This window comes from Microcebus murinus, chromosome 4 (assembly GCF_040939455.1).
Source record: "Microcebus murinus isolate Inina chromosome 4, M.murinus_Inina_mat1.0, whole genome shotgun sequence".
In the NCBI taxonomy this organism is placed as follows: Eukaryota; Metazoa; Chordata; class Mammalia; order Primates; family Cheirogaleidae; genus Microcebus; species Microcebus murinus.
The window spans coordinates 46585007-46603304 of record NC_134107.1 but is presented as its reverse complement, the minus strand read 5'-3'; positions in this window follow the sequence as shown (position 1 = coordinate 46603304).

Genomic DNA, 18298 nt, shown 5'->3' with positions numbered 1-18298 from the left:
CAAGTTACTTAGTGTCTCTGAACCTTGGTTTCTTTAATTGCAAGATGAATCAATAATAGCGGCTACTTCCATAGGATTGTTGGGAGCTGTATGGTAACTCTAGTTTCTGAGGATCCTGGGGACACAGAGATAAAAGACGTGGCAGTTTTCTAAGGGAAACTGTGACACTATTAATACCACAGTATAACATCTGTTTCAAGAACAAATTACAAACCCAAACAGCAAATGAATTAGTGACGGGGGCTATACCCATAAGGGAAGAGGAAGCATTTGAGCTAGATCTTGAAATAAAAGACCTTTTCTATTTGAAGAATAGGGCATCCCAGTGTGAGGGGAGCAGTCAGTACAAGCAGAGGGCCTGGGGTTGGAGAGAGTTAGTGTTTTCAGAATACAATAGTCCCCCTCTTCTCCTTAGGGAACATATTCCAAGACCCCTAGTAGATACCCGAAACCGTGGATTCTATACACACATACCTATAATAAATTTAATTTATAAATTAGTTGCAGTAAGAGATTAACTAATAATAAAATAGAGCAAGTATAATAATATACTGTGATAAAATTCATGTGAATGTAGTCTCTCTCTCTCCCTCAAAATATCGTATTATACTGTACTGTAAGTAAAATACGGGTTACTTGAACACAAGCACTGTGACAGTTGATCTGATAACCCAGATGGCTACTAAATGACTAATGGGCAGGTAGCATATATGGTGTGATACACTGGACAAAAGATGATTCATGCCCCTGGCAGGGCCAAGATTTCATCACGCTACTCAGAATAGCATGTAATTTAAAACTTGGGAATTGTTTATTTCTGGAATTTTCCATTTAATATTTTCAGGCCATGATTTAGCACGGGTAACTGAAACCTCGAAAAGCTGCTGCGTCATCCCGTAGCAGAAAGGCAGAAGGGCAAGTAAGCATGCGGGAAAGACACCCAAGAGCTCAAGAGCTGGCTTTTTACAACAACCCATGATAATGGCATTAATCCATTTGTGAGGGCTCCACCCTCGTGACCCAGTCACCACTTAAAGGCCCCACCTCCCAACACTGTTGCTTTAGGAATTAAGGTTCCAGCACGTGAACTTTCGCGGGACACATTCAAATCACTGCACCATGCAAAAGCACTTGGATTTTATTATGGAGGTCATTGAAACCTCACAAAGGATGAGTTTAATGAAGTCTCATTACAGAGCTTGGGCCTCAGAGGAAGAGGAAGAAGGCAGCAGACACAAGTGCTTCTACCAACAAAGATGGCTTGGACCCTGCACAGCAGACCTCATCTGTCCGCCAAGACCATGAAGAACAAGGTGCCCATGTGCTAAGGGCCATAGCCTTGTTGGGAGCACATGTGGAAGCCAAAATGGCAATGGTGCCTTGAATTTGGGACTGCTTTTCTTCCAGAAAAGGAGACTGGAAGTGGAGTGGAGGATACTAAGGCCTCTTTAGCTGCTATCAAGCATCAGGGATGTGGTGTTTGATTCTCACAACTCTTTCAATTAGATGTGACAGCTCCCATATACTAAAGGATGTATTTGAATCTCAGAAAGGGTCAGTGGGCTCCACAAGGTGACCAGCTAATAAGAGCAAAGCCAGGATTTGCATCATGGTCAATTGGTCCCAAATGAGTGTTTCTATCAAGAAGCATCTTGCTCGTGGACACTCTGCATCAGATACATTCTGATAGAAAATAGAGATGCAGTTCTGATCTGACAGCACTGGTGTTGAGGAACATGCTTTTCCTAGAATTCTGGGATAAATTTCGTGGCCTGATTCCAGTCGGCCTCTTCAAGGGCCATTGTCTTTGCTCATTCCTGACTCTGGGGGCAGATGTGACCACTCCTAGCTCTTTGATTTTTGAGGGGGTGGAGGAAGGGGATGGAGTCATTTTCCCATTACATAATAAAATTATTTTCTTAGCCAAAAAAGGGGCGTCCACAGTTTTCAATTCAAATGTGTTCTTCAGAAAAAATAGGAGAAAACATAGTAAAAAATAGTTGAAGATAGAATGCACCCCTAAATGTGAAATTGTTCAGAAATACATATTTGTAATAGGATTCAAAGTGTTCATGACAGCTACTACTTACAGTGTTTAAAAAGTTGCAATTAGTACCAAAAGGCTTGGATGAAGAAAACATCATATCATAGGCATATTTATAAAACAACTTCCATCAGCCAAAGGAAAAATGGACAGAACTCTATTACAAGCTTTTTATATTTGAAGAGCAATTTCTAATAATATATCTAGAAGCCATTTCTGAAATTGACTTAGTGTGCATGATCTGGGATTAATGTTTTCTGCAAAATCACATGCTCGTTTGAACGTAAACATTTTGCACTTCCGTTCCACCTCCTGGTTCAGAAGAATGCACCTCCAATGTGTAAAATGATCTATCAAAATTAATTGTGAATGCTCTAATTCAATCAAGTCCACCTCATTAAGCAAACATTTAAATTATTAAGTTAAATAGTGGGATATTTCAATATAATCTTGTTATGCTATTTTTATGGCAGTACAAATGCTATCTACAGATAGGCTTGGCTTCCCAGACTTGTCACTATTGTTTGGTGAGCTCACCACCTCCATAGCTAGATTGCATATGTGTATGGTATTGGTCTAGTTGTGGTCACTCGCTCCCTCAGTAATTACTAATGAGGGACCTACTATGTGCTAAAATTTGAAAGTTGGAAAAGACATTCAGGATTCTCTAGTCACCTCTTTTGAAGATGCTGGAATGGAGGTTCTGAGAAGTTGGGTGCTTTTTAATGGATCATGTAGCAATTTGTGGCAAAGCTCCATCTAGAACCCTGGTTCCTGGGTCTGCATCCCACTCTCTGCTCTCTTCTTTCCTTGTCCATTTCCCTCTCTACTTTAATTCATATATAAATATATAAATTCAATAGATCAGGTCCCTGCTGCTCATATTTTAAATAATTAGTGTTCTTCAAAATGATTTTTTTATTCCCCCCATTTGATATAAGATATATTCCTAACCTGGTCGCTCTTCACAGAGCTTTAAATAGCTTGTCCTTTCCAAATTCCTCCAGCCAGCAAACAGCTATTCATCATTCGATATTTCATTGAAGGCCAGCCCAACTGAGAAATGTTTGGAAGAAATAAGATCTTGATGTCTCAGACTCCAGTCTCTAAATTAGTCTCTGGGTATGTGCATGTTGGGAGGAAGAAGAACAAAGGGGTAAACAAGCAGGAATGAAGGCAGGCTTGAGGTCTGGCCATGACAGGGTCCAGATTTCCATATTAGGATTCTCTTGGAAGCTAGAGAACACAATCCTGTCCTCACCAGAGACCTCCCACCCCGTATCCCCTAGGGAGTCGTGTCCATGCTGTCTAAAGATTCTGTTTTCATGCCACCTCTGGAGGTAGGTTTAAGGAACCATTGGACCCCACCCAACTTTTGGCCAGGAAGTGAAGTGAAGAACTTTCCACTGATTCCCTTTTACTGTTTCCCTTTTCCCTTTTACTCTCTGTTCCAAATGTAGACATGGTTGTCTTTATATCTAAGGCATGGCTGACACAGGGATAGAACTATCAAAAAGATATTCCTAAGGGGACCTCAGCTCAGAGAGTGCCATGAATGTGGATAATCCACTTTGCAGAGAGTATTGCTGACTCTCTGACTCAGGCTCCAGGGGCATGTGATGACTTTAGCAGCCCCTAGGACCTTTGCCTTCATAGGCTCCTTTCTCCATTTATATAAATAAATAAACAAACAGACAAACATACATACATGTTAAAATTATGTTTTATGACTACATTGATATAAAGAGAAATATCTTAATATTATAAATGAAAAAACTTTCTTTGACCTAAAAATTCATATCATTTTCAGAACCTAGATGGCCTGTAAAAAAAAAAAAAAAAAAAAAATTCATATCATTTTTTGATTTTAAGAGAATTAAAACATTTTTATGGGCCCCTAAATGTCTGTGTGTCCCAGGCACTCAGCTTACTGTGGCTCAGGTACAAATTGGCTGTTCCAGGTCCCAGTGCATAGAAGCCCAGGGAGAAGGAGCCTCCCGTTCTGCCTGTATTTGACAGATAGATAGATTCTGAGCAACACCAACACCCTGGAAATATCTAGCTTCTTTGGATCTGGGCAAGAGCAAAGAGACTCATCTCCTGTCCTCTTACTTCCCGTTTCCTGTCTGGGGACAGACTGAAAACCCTTGGTGTGAGATGTTACCTTCCTTAACACCAACCAAATTCAGGCTCCTCATAGTTATCACTGGGGGCAGAGGTGGGGGAGATGACCTTTGTCCTCACAGTTTTATTCCTTCCGCCACCATTGCACTGGTCCTACGTAGAACCACATTCTTCATACACTAAAACATGGCTCAGTCAGGGTTAGAACTGTCAAAACAACCTTCCCAAGGGGAAAGTCAACACAGAGAATATTGTGAATTTATGACACAAAAGGCCCCTTAAGAACAGAAGATGTAGGTAGATGCCGCTCTGCAGAGGGACCTAAGTAGCCTTTGTTTACAAGGCTGTAGACATTGAAACTCCCACACACTGCTGGTGGGAGTGGACAGTTTGGAAAACTGTCAGTATCTACTAAAGTTGAGTGTACATGCTTCATGACCCACCATTTCTACTTGTATTAGATCGAGCCATATGAAATTGCCACAATTTGACTTTTTTTTTTTATCTCTACAAAGGTCAATTTAATTTGATTCAACCTAATATATAACCAACACAAATGCATATATATTCTCATCAAAAGTCATGTATAAAAACGGTCAAGCAGCACTATATGTGATAGTCAAAAACTAGATACTACCCAAAACCTCACTAAACGTGAAATGGATAAATAATTGTGGTTTGTACATATAATAGAACAGTGCATGCTATGGGAATAAATAAATTACAACTCCATACAGCAATCTGGATGGATCTCACAAACACAATGCTGATTGAAAGAAGCCAAACACAAAAGGGTATAAAGGGTATATATTATATGATTGCACTTATATAAAATTCAAGAGCAAATACTACCAACCCTGGTGTTAGCAGTCACAAAGGGATTACCTGAGCCAAAGGAGAATAAGTATTGCCCTAAAAGACATGAGGGACACTTTCTTGATCTGAGAACCAATTTCCTGGGTGTGTTCATTTTGAGAAAACTTATCTAACTATAACATGATTTACCCACTTTTCTATAAGCATGTTTTCCTTTTTTAAAGGAAAGGAAAACCTTTTTTAAAGGTTTACTTTTAAAAAGAAGGCTGCAGACTGATTCAGGCAGCCGTTGGGCAAAGACAACAGCAGGCAGCAGATGATTTCAGGAGGGCTGCACTCCTGCACCCCAGTTCTTACACACACCTCAGAAGTTTTTTGATCCTTAACTAATACAAAGTCTCTGCCAACTGCTGCACATGCTTTATCTCACTTACTCCCCAACTCGGCATCATGGTGCATCCTGCTGTCAGACCTGTATAATGGATGGGGAAACTGGGGAAACTGATGCTTTGAGAACCTCAACTCCCAAATGCACACGTCCATTATGTGAGAAGCCAGTACCCAATCCCAGGACTGTGTCTCTCCCAAGCCCCTATTCTTCACATCCATGATCCAAACTCAAAGTAACTGGGTTCCCCTGGGAAGCCAAAAGCCACAATTCCCTGTGATTTGGATCCCTGATCCCTGCTCTTTGGGTCTCACCCTCTCTCACTGGTCCCTGGCCACCAGCACAGCTACCCACCAACCCGTGAGAACCCTCAGTGGGGCCAGGGCCTGTGACAATGAGTTGCTCACTCAACCCAGCAGACATGATTTTCTCTGTGTTGTCTGATAGCTCCAGGTCCAGCCAGCCTGCTCAGGCCTCGCCATCCCAATGGCATAGGCCAGGGACGTCCCAGCTCTTCTTGTGCTTAATGCCCTTTTCTCCTTCAGTTCTGAATGACCCTTTAAAGGTGCCTGTGTTGGTTTGTGTGGAAATATAATATATGGAAAATTATGTAGAGCTGGGCCACAACAAGGGTAAAACTCAGCCTCTGCCTTCTTTTCTGGCCACCAGCCTTCCCTGGCCCCAGTTCTTCCCACAGCACTGCTTAGGGTAAGCAAGGGATGCAATGCCAGGAAGAAAGGCAGGAAAGAGTGCTTCCTGCGGGCTGTGTGGGAACTGGCTTTCTTCATTCTCATGGTATACAGAAGAATCTCGAGCCCCAAGGAAGTTAACTGCAAGGGCTGCTGTTCCCCTGCATGGGATGGTGAGGAGGGCAGAGCAAACTGGGGGGTGCTTAGGGGCAGCAGCCCCCGCCTCTCTCATGGTCCACATTCAACTCTCCTGGACCCCCTGCCTTGGGTGTGGACACGCTCACGGAGATTTCTGTCTAGTGATTTCAGTGCAGGTCGTGGATGTTACCAGCACCATTAATGAGGCATGTGCTACTTTGCTGGAAACACGAAGAGGGGGGCCATGACTTCCTGTGATAGGCAGGGACAGTCTATGAGCAGGTGGGAATTCTGGTTCCAGCTCAGCCATTTACTCTATATGGCCTTATAAAAATTTCTTCCCCTCTTAAACTTTCCCATCTGTGCAATGAGGGAATGGGATTGATGGGATTGGTTGATGTTGGAGGCCCTCCCACCTCTAGTACCCTGGCATCTATGAGAAGGTGCTCTTTGATCTGGACCATGAGGTATTGGCATCACTAGCAAAATATTCTAACTTTCCCCCAGAATGGAAAAGGCAGGAAGGAACCTATCCCCTTGGACCTTGGCTCAGGTGGGTGTCTGAGTGAGAAGACAGGCACAAGCCTGGTCTAGGAGGAATGTTAGGCAAAGGGTAGCTGAAGGGTGTTGTGGGCCAGGACTCACTGCCAGCATGGGGCACTGGGCAGTTAGAAGAAGGGCTCGAGAAGATGGGTTCTGAGAGGGGAACTGGACTAGCGCCAGATCCATGTCCAAACCATTGCTGATATGTTCACCTCCTGGCCCCTACTCACTTCACCTGCTTCCTATGACTCAGGGGTCCTTAATCTGGAAGTCATGCCCTATGAAGTTGCTTGCAAAATAATGTGTAGGTTGGTATAAGCATTTTCCCAGGCCCAAAGGCTTTCATTAGATTCTCAATGAGTTCAGACACACACACATACACACCAGGCTAAGAACCACTCTTCCAGTGAAAACACAACCTTCCTCCATCCTCACACCCAACCTGGGTCAGAATGCATGTCCTGGGCTACTGCAATAACTTCCTACCTGGCCTCTTTGCCTCCAGCCTCATCTTCCTGCAATCCATCTAGCTCCCACAGGGGCCTCACCATCACCTTCCTCAAACTCTGCTTTAGCCTTCCTAGGCTTTGTGTCAACTCTAGATAAAGTTCTACGTGTTTAGCCAGCTTGCAAAGGCCTTCAAAATGTGATCCCTGATTCCTTCTACAGGTTCACCTCCTGACAGCCCCTTCCCTGTGCACCGTTAGCTGTATCCACACCCAAGGCACCATGGCTCTACAACTTGCACATTCTGCTCTCTCTAACAGGAATGGCTTCCCTCCAAAGCTGCCAAACTCTTAGGGTGTAAACACCATTAGAAAAAAAAAACTTAGTTTGCTTTGTTCATTGTCATATCCTAGCATGCAGTGTGTGAAGTAGGTACTCAGAGAATAATATTTGCTGTGAATGAATAATTGAATGAATGACTCCTTCAAGGTCCAGATCACGAGTCCTGATAACTTGAGGCTTTCTCTGTCACTCCCTCCCACCCCCCAGTGGAGGTGGCCATTCTGTTGGATTCATGTCTCACTGTATTGCAACTATTTTTATAGTATATGTGACATTATTAGGTGACATTGTATGTGTCATTATTATATAACACTTGACTGCAAACTTTAAGTTCACAGACCCAGGGGTTTTGTTTTGTTTTATTTTGTTTCATTTTTTAAATTTATTTAATATCCCCAGTATCTTGACCAGGGCTAGCTGACACCTACCCATTGTTCTGAACAAATGCATCTTAAATGGATAAGGAAATGAATGAATACCCTGTCAAAACACAAATGTAAAGGCCATTTTTGTCCATCAAAATCCTGTCCATCCTTCAAGCTCTGTCTCACATTCTTTTTCCTTCATGAATCTCTCCCTTCCCTTGTTCCCAATTTAATGTGTTTTCTGGCTTTTCCACATCTCTCTAGCACTTCGTTGAACTCTTTCTGGTGGACTAATTTCACTTTCCCCTGGGCTGAGAATGTATCATGAAGCTCTCTCCTAGCAGTCTGCACAATTTTGCACCCTGGAGACACATCTGTTCTCTTCTCTACTCACCCCAACCCTGCCTGCTAACCTAGCCCTAGTACGGGGCTCAAAACATGGGACCTTGTTCAATCGAATGGGTTTTTACCTCCCAATTTTTTTCTGGATCTACAATTTCCTTTCATTAGCTATGTGACAGCTTTAGTTCTTCACAAAGAAGAAAGTGAAAGCCCTATTGGCCAGTCTGGGTCTGTCTGTGGGAGCATTCAGCTCTCTGCATCCCTTCTAGACAAGCACCTCAAACCAAAACTGCTCAGAGGAGTGCAGCCAAAACCCCCCAGGAAACCCAGCACACTCAGACAGTCACACATCAGAAAAAATAAAGATGCAGAACGGGGAAAAACATCATTACAGGCCGCAGTCATCACACAGTGAGAAGCACTAATTATTCTGTGTAGCCTGAGTTTTTCTTAGTAGGCAAACTCTTTTGAATATTAACAAATATTTATTTAGGAATTAATAATTGACATCTATTAAAGCATAATTTATGGAGAGTGAATTCCTCTTGGTTTGGGTTCCCACTGCTCTGCTACATCTGGCTGATCCAGAAGTGACTCTTTCCTTTTGTTAAAAGTGAGATGCGAAATGCAGGGGGGAGGGCAAGAGCAAAGGACAGGGACGCTTCAATGACTGCACAGAACAAAGCCAAATGCATGCGGTGGGGAGGGCACCCGGTCAGGACTCAGTTGGAAACCTGGTGTGGCCCTGCCTCTGCCTCTTCTGTTTGTGTGGCCTTGGGGGAGTTTCTTACCCTCCTGAGCTCCCTTCGAAGCTGAGACACAGATATCTTCATGTCTGCCTGTGTTTAGTTGGCTACACTTGGTTGCCAGTAAAGAAACTATTTTGAGTTGGCTTGAGCAACCAAGAGGAATTTGGGTAAGGAGGCCAGGTCATCTCCCAGAGCCCTGCACAGGGACACAGGGACGGGGCTGGGCCTCTGGAACCACTGGGCTCCAGGGCTATTAAGCCCTCTGCACCTTCTCTGCTTCTTATCTCTGCTCTTCTCTGCACACCTGCTGTTCTCTTCCTCTGTTTTCAGGCTTCTCCCACTTGTTTGGCCCCCATGGCAAAACCCCAGCCTCCTTACAGCTCCAGAGCTTTTCTGATACATGTTCAACCATAGAAGACCGAATTAGTATCTCTTTTCATCCCATTTCCACCTTCCCTCTCTGTAATGCTGACTGCTTAGTGGAGGGGTGCCTGGTACACCACCAACCATAGACAGGGGTCCAAGGTCACATTTAATACAATGCCTTTCAGGAACCACCCTTAATTTATGTGGGCATTCATTCAGCGACATTGACTGAGAGCCCACCGCGTGGCAGGCAAGGTTCGGGTGCTGGCAGTGAGCCAGGCAGAAAGGCGTGTGGATCAGAGGCCACTCTCAGGATGTGATGTTCCAAGAGCAGCAGCCTCGCCAGAGAATCCACAGGAAACTACCCGCCCAACGCTGCAAGGCTGTGTGAAAAGCACAATGAAAGGACTAAGCTTTACAAAACTATAAGAGGTTATTATGATACTAGACATTTTCAGGAAAAACAAATAATAAGCCAACAAAGGAAGTAAAGGAGGGAGGAAGACAAGGAAGAGAAAAAGGTAAGTCCACAGAAATAAAAATGACAGGGAGGCCAAGTTTGGGCCAATATAAGAATTCTTTTTACATTGGAGGCTTTGACAAGTAAAATGAACAGTGGTGAGCTCTCCATCATTGAAGAGTATTCAAGCCAAAGCTAGATGACCTTCAGCCCGGGCTGATCTATAGGCCACCCACAAACCAGACAAGAAGTAGCCATAGCTTCCCTCTCCACAGTGCTGGGGACCAACTTTCACAGTCAAATTGAGAGGTCTCAGGTGATTGCCACACTCTGGCCTTTAAGGAGAGAGGTGGCTTGTCACCTTCCCTGACCTCTCAACACAAGAGCTTACACCTCATTTTAACGTTAAATAAAGAACAGCATTTCATCTCCTCTGGAATGCAAAACCGTGAATTTGAGTGAAATATGCAGTTTTCATTATGTTAAAAGATCTACTCATTACAATCAGGATAAGAGGATGTGAATAAGACAAATTGATCACCACTTTAAATGTATTAATCAGCTTGCAACTCTTGTCACCAGTCAAAACAGAACAGCCAGACATTTATTCTGTCTCAGTTGTGTTGTAGAGCCCATCCCAGGAGGTCACAGAATCAGTGTGCCTCTCCGTGCCGTTTACAGGAAAACAGTCACAGCACTTTGCAAAAGTTCTTGCCTGCTTAGCATTGGACTAAGCAGACACAATCAAATACGCTTACTCATTCCACAAATATTTATTGAGCACATACTATGTGCCAGGCATTGTGTAAGGCGCTGGAGATAACAATGATAAGTCAAGGCTGGTCCTTGTGCCCTCCACATTCCCATCGTTTCATCAGGAAGCAGATGTCCAAGGAAACAGTAACAATAAAGTGTAACTGGGGATGAATCGGTGGTCTGCATGTGGCGCTACAGGACTAGGGGCCAACCTGGAGACTGTGGTTGTAGGTAGATCCTATCTAAGCTTTAGGTCTGAGAGAGAACAAAGGCTCTCGTGAGCAGAGAGGCCAGCTCATCGCCATGGCCAGGACTTGAGAGTGTTTAGTGGGCTTAAAGCCTCAGTTCATAGTATGTCTTCTTGCAGCCTGGCAGGGGAAACTTGGGCTGGTACCTATGTTGGCTGAACTACTATACTCTGCCCAAAGGAAAGCCATGAAACCAAACCCCAAATCCTCATGGGAAGTGCCTTCCTTCTCTGTCTCTGCCATAATGAGGGCTCCGAGCTCTGTAGGCTGAGAGGCACCAAACTAGGTCAGGTCAGGGCCTGGGATAAGCACAGAGAGGGTGGCTGATGGAAGGACTGACTCAAACAGCAGGGATAAGGCCTGTCTTCTAGAAAGTGAGCTTTTGGGGGGCGCTGGGAGGAGGTTCCAGTGGCTGGGCTGAGTCCAGCTCAGGCAACATCCCATCCTGGGACAGTCTCCACTGTCAGAGGACACAGTATTGATTTAAGGACTTGGGTGCAGCTGGAGCAGAACCACTTGCCAAGCTTGAGGCACAAGATTGGAATTTGGCCAGGGTTGGAGCACGCCAAGAATGAGGCTCATTGTTCAATACCAGCACCTTCGATCCTCCCCGCCTGAGAACAGGAAGGCAAGGATGAGCTGAAATGTGTGGGTGACTTCCCCTCAGCTTGGACGGCAGAGGCTGCAGGGACAGAGGACCTGACATAAGCTTGTCAGCTCTCCCTTCTTCCACTTAAGGACAATTCTCAGGAAAGTGTCTAAAATCCTGGAGGTAGATTCATGGCAAGCCTGGCATCTAATTGAATTGAAACCCTTGGGCTTTCAGGGCCGGGGACTCAGTTACCTATCAGTGGGCAGGTGGGGAAGGGTGATAGAACCACCTAGAAAGAGAGAGTAGCCCATATGATTTTTCTCTGATTTCTTTCTATGCCTTTTCTCTAAGTCTCTTGGAAAACATGGAAAAGCTCTTTGTAGACCAGAAAAGCAGATGTCTCTGCCATAACCTGCTTCCAGACAATCCACGAGGCCAAACAATCAATCCACCCAGTAGAACTTTACAAGTTACTGATTTTTTTTTTAAACTTCAATTATCTGCTGTTGATGATTCTATTATGGGGAGAGAGAGAGGTGTAAACTCGATCTAGGGTTCTCTGGAGCAGAGCATTTATCTAGTTTTACGAGGCTACTAGAGCCCATAATGCATGTTTTATGGGCTCATTCTCATTTTTAATCTGCTTTGATAAGATCTCTATGCTGGAAGGATATAGAAACCACCAACAGGCCCAGCCTAGGAAAGAGACAATGATACTGGCTTGGGAAGGTTTTGCTCCTTCAGGTGGGGCCCTTGGGAATCCTTGGGGGTGCATGTGGGCTCCTTGGGGTCCTGTGCAGTCAGGGCATGGCCTGCCCCACCCTGTCAGACATCCCCTTCACATGGCTCCTGGGTAGTAACAGTCACTAAATGCCACAGACCTCAGACGGTGACATAGTAAATTACCTTAACCTCCCTTTTAGGTCATAACAACAGCAGTATTTCCCAATAAATAGTACACAGAGAGACTAGGAGAAAACATATTGCACATGCATAGAAATGGAGAAGGTTCCAGGCACAGACTTATGATCCTAGCTCTCGGAGGCAAAGGTTGATCTACTTGGACTAGGTCCTCTGCCCCAACCCCAACCCCATACCCAGATTTGACCTTCCCATCTCCCACTTGGACCTTCCAATCCTCTTCCCTGCTTCAGTCTTTACCTTAGGAGGACAGAGCATGAACATTTGCTGAGTAGGCAGAGACGATTAATCCTCCCTGAATCTCTGCACACTCTCCTCCATTGCCTGGCCCCTGTGCAGCTAGGTTGGGACTGCAAGCAGATCAACAGGCAGAGAGTGGAAGCAATTTGTGTTGCTTCCAGTTCAAAGCTGTTAAGGACAGGTGTGAATTCCACAGTCTCGCCTTTCCACCATGCAGGAAGTGAGGACCACTGAGATATCAGAGTTGAAAGGTGAAAATAGCCCTGATGCTTGAGTCACTGGTGGAAGAATGACTTGCAGAACACTGCCTGACCCATATGGGACTTAGTTAAGTTACTGAGATTTGGGGATTGTTTGTTCTTGCTGTCTAGTGTAGCCCAGCCTGGATACTGAGCACCTTCTATGTGCCTAGCACTGCACTAGGTTGCTACATATAACTTATCTCAAAACAGTCTTACAAATGTCTACTCAGGAGAGATTTGGCCTAGTGCAGTTTGGGGGTGTGAGGGATTCCTACATCCTCCAAGATTCAGCTTCTCCTGTGCACCTCCAGAACTTATGCCACAACTCCTGGCTTTAGGGACTCTCAGTTTTTGTCTGTTCTTAAAACTTTTTGGAGAATCCAGGGTGCTCTTTGGACCTGGAAATCATCGCCTTTTCCCCTGGATTTTACAGTGCCTGTGGGCTGGAAGAGCTGCCAGTTTTATTGAATTCAGTTGATTGGAGCGTGAGTGATGATGGTATAAAATATTAACTTTTAAGTCAGACAAATCTAGGTTCAAATCTTAGCATTATTGCTCTGTTCATTTATTCTTTCATTCGCAATGTGTAAAATGCTGTTCATGTGCTTCTCTAGCCAGGACTGCTACTCTGAACTCCAGATCTTATTATCCTTTTGCCCGCTCTGCATCTCAAACACAGCTTGAGCTCTTGGTCCCCAGGGTTTCCTCCAGGCTTCCCCTCTTCAGAAGATGGCACCTCCGTAAGTCCAGATGCCATGTCAGAACCATCCTTAACTCCTCCCTCTCCCATCTCCCTTCCCACAGTCTAGCCATCACCAAGTTCTGTGGATTCTACTCCAAATATCCTCAGAGTTCTTGTCCCTATTTCCACACCCACCATTCTGGTCCCAGCTCCTCTTCTTTCTCACCTGGGCTGGGTCAATGGCCTTTTTGCTGCAGCCCTAACTGCCCTGCTCTAGCCACTCTCTACCCAGCAGCCAAGGGCTGCTCAGAACCTATTAGAGGTTTTATACTACCTCTAGGGGGCGAAATTCCAAACTCGCGTGCAGCCTTGAATGATCGGTGTACCCCCCTCTACAGCTCCCTGGCCCTCGCCTTCTCTCCACACACCCCTCATTCCCCACTTCCTTCAGTCCCTGATCAGGACCTCAGTGGACCCCATCCTGCCTCTGCCTGGAGTGCTCTGTGGCTACTGACTTGGCCACCTTCTGTCATTCTTACAAAACTCAACTTAAACATCATGCTCTCAGAGATACCGTCCCTAAACTCTCAACTTAGACTCGGTCCCCTATTATAACTTCTAATCACACTCTGTACTTTTCCTTCATTTCACAGTTTGTGGTTGTATATTTATTAGTGTGATTATTTGTTTAATGTCAGCTCTTGCACCAGACCATCAGCTCCACAGGGGCAAAGACTACGTACGGTATCTGGCACAGAGTGTGTGCTCCGCGTAGACTGTCGAGTGGATGGAGAAGTGTTTATCGAGTGGGAGGCAGGTGCTGCTGCGGCAGTGGTGAGCGGCGGCCCTGGCTTCAGGGATCCACTGGAGTGTTCATGTGCGTGAACGCCATTGTGAGAAGAGCTCCGAGAAGTCCGTATTTACAAGGTAGCAGGAAGGGAGTGTGGTGCATAGAAAAATGGATTTTAACACAGGTTTCTTCCTAGAAATTCTTCAGTGGCATTTATATAGTGCTTACTATGTGCCAGGCACTACATGAAAATTAAGAGCTATTTTTAGTGCCTGGCACATAGTAAGCACTCCTAGCATCTTTGGGGATTAACTCAAAGACTCTCAGAGGCAGGTCCTAGTTCTGAATGCATTTTGTAAATGAGGAATCTGAGACACACAAGGGTTTGGTAACTTAGCCAAGGTCAAACGGCTAATACATGGCAGGGCCAACATCCTACCTGAGTTTTCTGTATGCAGAGTCTGCACTCTTAGACACCGTAAACTATGCAACAAAATGCTCCTTAGTCCCTGAAATAGGAGATGACTGACAGTTGACTTTCAGATAGACACCTGAAATAGGGACATGTCACAGAGACCTCAGAGAGATCTTGAGACATGGCTAGGACACAGCAGAGAGGGAGAGATGAGACAGAATGGAAGAAAGAGAAAGGGTAACAAGAAAGGTGAGGAAGAAAAGAAGGGGTTGAAAAAAGACCCAGTGAGCTTGGTGAACAAGGCTGTCTCCACTGCCGGCTCCAGCAAACAAGGTGCTGCATCGAAGTTTGCAAATTGACTCGGTTGCCTCTCACAGTGACTATGGCCATCAGAGGCTTCTGACTTGCTCTGAGTCAAGAGAGAGAAATGAAAAGGATGATTTAAAAGCCACAAACACGTGGAGCAGAGATTGCAGATACAGAACAATAAACGTCCTAGTCAAATTGCCGATCGGGGTGTCTGTATTAGGCCGTGTTTGTAGTCTCGGCGTGTCGAGCGATGGAGAGCCCAGATTGTGGCCGGGGAAGTCACACAACAATGGGGCCTGATGTTTTGTTTCCACTTTTCAAAGGCGCTCCTTTTTTTCCTCCCGGTGATAAGGCCCAGGAAATGGTTAGTGACATGCTCGTGGGAACCTATGGAAAAGAATACACACCGCATCAATGGCGCAGCCGCCGGCCCGGGAGCAGAGCGGGTGGGTGGGGGAGCTGCAGGCTCCCGGCGTGGGCTGTGGCGGCGAGATAGCATTGAGGAGGCCGCCCGGAGCCCTGCGCCCCCAGTCTGGGGACCGGGCCCCTTTATCCAGCCAGAATGGGTGGAAGGCCAGACAATGTAACGCTATATTTGGTTTGACAACAAAGGGCCCTAGAAAGATTTGATAGTGCAGGGATGGCCGGGAAGGCGGCGCAGGATACAGCACAATAAGAGCTTTGCAAAGGTATTTAGCTGGGCCCTTTGTGCCAGGAACATGGCAGGGTATGGATGTTGTCACGATGTCTAATGGCTTTTATCTGGGCCAGGGCTCTATTAACTGGTGTGGTCCCTGGACAGGGCTGAGAGAGGTGCCAAGGTGTTCCGGGTGCCTCTGCACTTAGGGGCCACTTTGTAGTCACACTCCAGGACTGCCGGTCCTCTCCTTCCCCCAAGCCCAGGCTCCAGCAGGCCCCAAAAGCCCCAGGCCAAGGGGAAGTAGGAGTAGGAAGTACTGGAGCAGGGAGTAAGCAGTCATACAAGGTGTCCCAACCAGAAAGAGGCAGCACCAATTCCATTCTGGGCCAGGCATCCAGACGGAAGCCACGCAGGAGGACGAAGGTCTAGCTTTGGAAGGGAAGAGCAGAGAGCACTGAATGGGAACCAAGCCCGGTGCCTCTGGGTGTTCCAGCCAGAAGGAAGGCAACAGGCACAAAAGAAGTCCTGACTCTGTGTGACCTGGCTGGCAAGGATCCAAGAAAACTAGCTCCAGGATGTGCTTGGGTACAGGCAGGACTTCTCCTGCCCTAGATCCTGGAGCCTTATGGTGGTGGTGGTAGGGGGGGTTGTGAAGTGAAGAGAGCAACCTGGGAAATACAGGGGAGCTGGGCAGTAGGGCCACGTGGGCAGTCTGGCTATACCCAAAAATATCTTCTGGAATAGTGATGTGGGAATGGAGGCTCCACTCAGTAATAATTCTGACAAATTTAGGGCTTCAGTCCCAGCAGAGGAGCATCACTGATTATTTCCAATCTCAATCCTGTTTTTTGTTTTGTTTGAATTTGAAAACCCTCATCTGGCTGCTCACATAGGGGTTCCAGGAAAGGAATGTGGCAGCAGGCAGGCTAGGGGTGGGACAGGACATGAGGTAACACAGTCTCTTTGTTCTGCCGGGTGACCTCCAGATCCATGGGCCCATCAGACCAATCCCCCTGTTGAAGCTAGAGGAGTGGGTGCAATGCAGCCTCCACTGGAGGGGAGGTGCCTGGTCTGGAAACACGTTCTTCCTGTTGACAGCTTTGCTAATCGTGATTAACTCTGTGGACAGAACCCGGTGCAGCGGGTCTCCCCTGAGGGGCCGACCAAACTTTCTTCCCGGCCCCCTTATTCTCATTATCGGGACCACGGGGCCCTCCAGAAGTAGTCCCTAGGTATTTCCTTCCCTTTTCCAATTTTTCATCAGTTCCATCCATCTGTTCATCCACACGACGAGGATTTATTTTGCTGCTAGCTGCCAAGTGTCACATTCGAGAAATGGAGTACTGAACACCCGAAGCCTCCTCGGAGAGCTTGGACTAGTAGGAAAGACGGTGGTCTAAACCCATGACGATGGCTACAAAATCAGAAAAGCAGTTGCTTTAGTATCTCAGAGGGAATATCAAATTCTATCAAAGAAACCCTTGGAAATCTTCATGGAGAAGGTGCCATTTAATAAATAATTGATCTGGGTCTGTGCTATGAGCTAAGTTGTGTCCCCTTCCCAAATGTATATGTTGAAGTTCTAGCTTCCAGCACCCTAGAGAACAACGTAACCAGATTTAGAGATAGGGTATTTAAGTGGTAATTAAATTAAAACGAGGTCATTAGGGTGGTCACTAGTCCAGTATGACCGGTGTCCTTACAAGAACAGGAAGTTTGGACGCAGACAACTACAGAGTCACGGGAAGAAGACGGCCATCTGCAAACCAAGGGCAGAGGCCTGGAACAGACACTTTCCTCACAGCCCTCAGAAGAAACCAATCCTGCCACTGTGTAGAACTGAAACTTTTAGCTTCTAGAATAGTGAGAAAATACATCTCTGTCATTTAAGCCCCCCAGTCTGTGGTACTTTGCTGTGGCAGCCCTAGCAAACTGGCACAGTCATCAGCCCAAATATGATGACATTCTTTGAGAGAAAGAGCTCTTCCTGAGTGTCTGGCACAGTGTCCGACACACAGAAGGTGCTTGATCAATGCTGAACTGAATGGAATAACAGTTCATTTTTAGCTCCACCTGTAATAGTCTCAGGTAGAACATACAAGTCAGAGAGACCAGCCCTGTTCCTATATGGTACCCAGTTTTTTTTTTTTTATCTCAGCTTACATTATCCATATTCAGTCAATCAGTAATTTATTCAACATATATTGAGAACTAATTATGTGTTAGGCACTGGAAATTATAGTGGGAGAAAAGGCGCTTTTGGATGAATAAGTCCTCCTTAGCTGCTCGAAAGCAAGGAATGCCTTTTATCTGGGTCACTTCTCCATCTGCTATAGGGCCACACCGCAGGCCAAGTTTGGCACACTCTGAGCTGAAGTCCGTGGTGCAGACTGTCCTTAGCACAGGCTTGGAGGAAGGCTGAGACGGGCACAGAAGCCCGATGGCTAGGAGAGGTGCTAATACAGGGCCTGGCAGGAGAGGCATTTCACATGTTGGGCTGGCTGAACTTTGTGAATTCCCTCCTGCTGACCCTGGGGAGTATGCCTGGCCCTCCGCATGGCTGATAGGGACAGACATGTGCATCCCCGGGATACTGTCAGGAGTTTCAGCTTCTAATTGGCAGGCATCCAGCTGCTGGGACAGCCTAGTA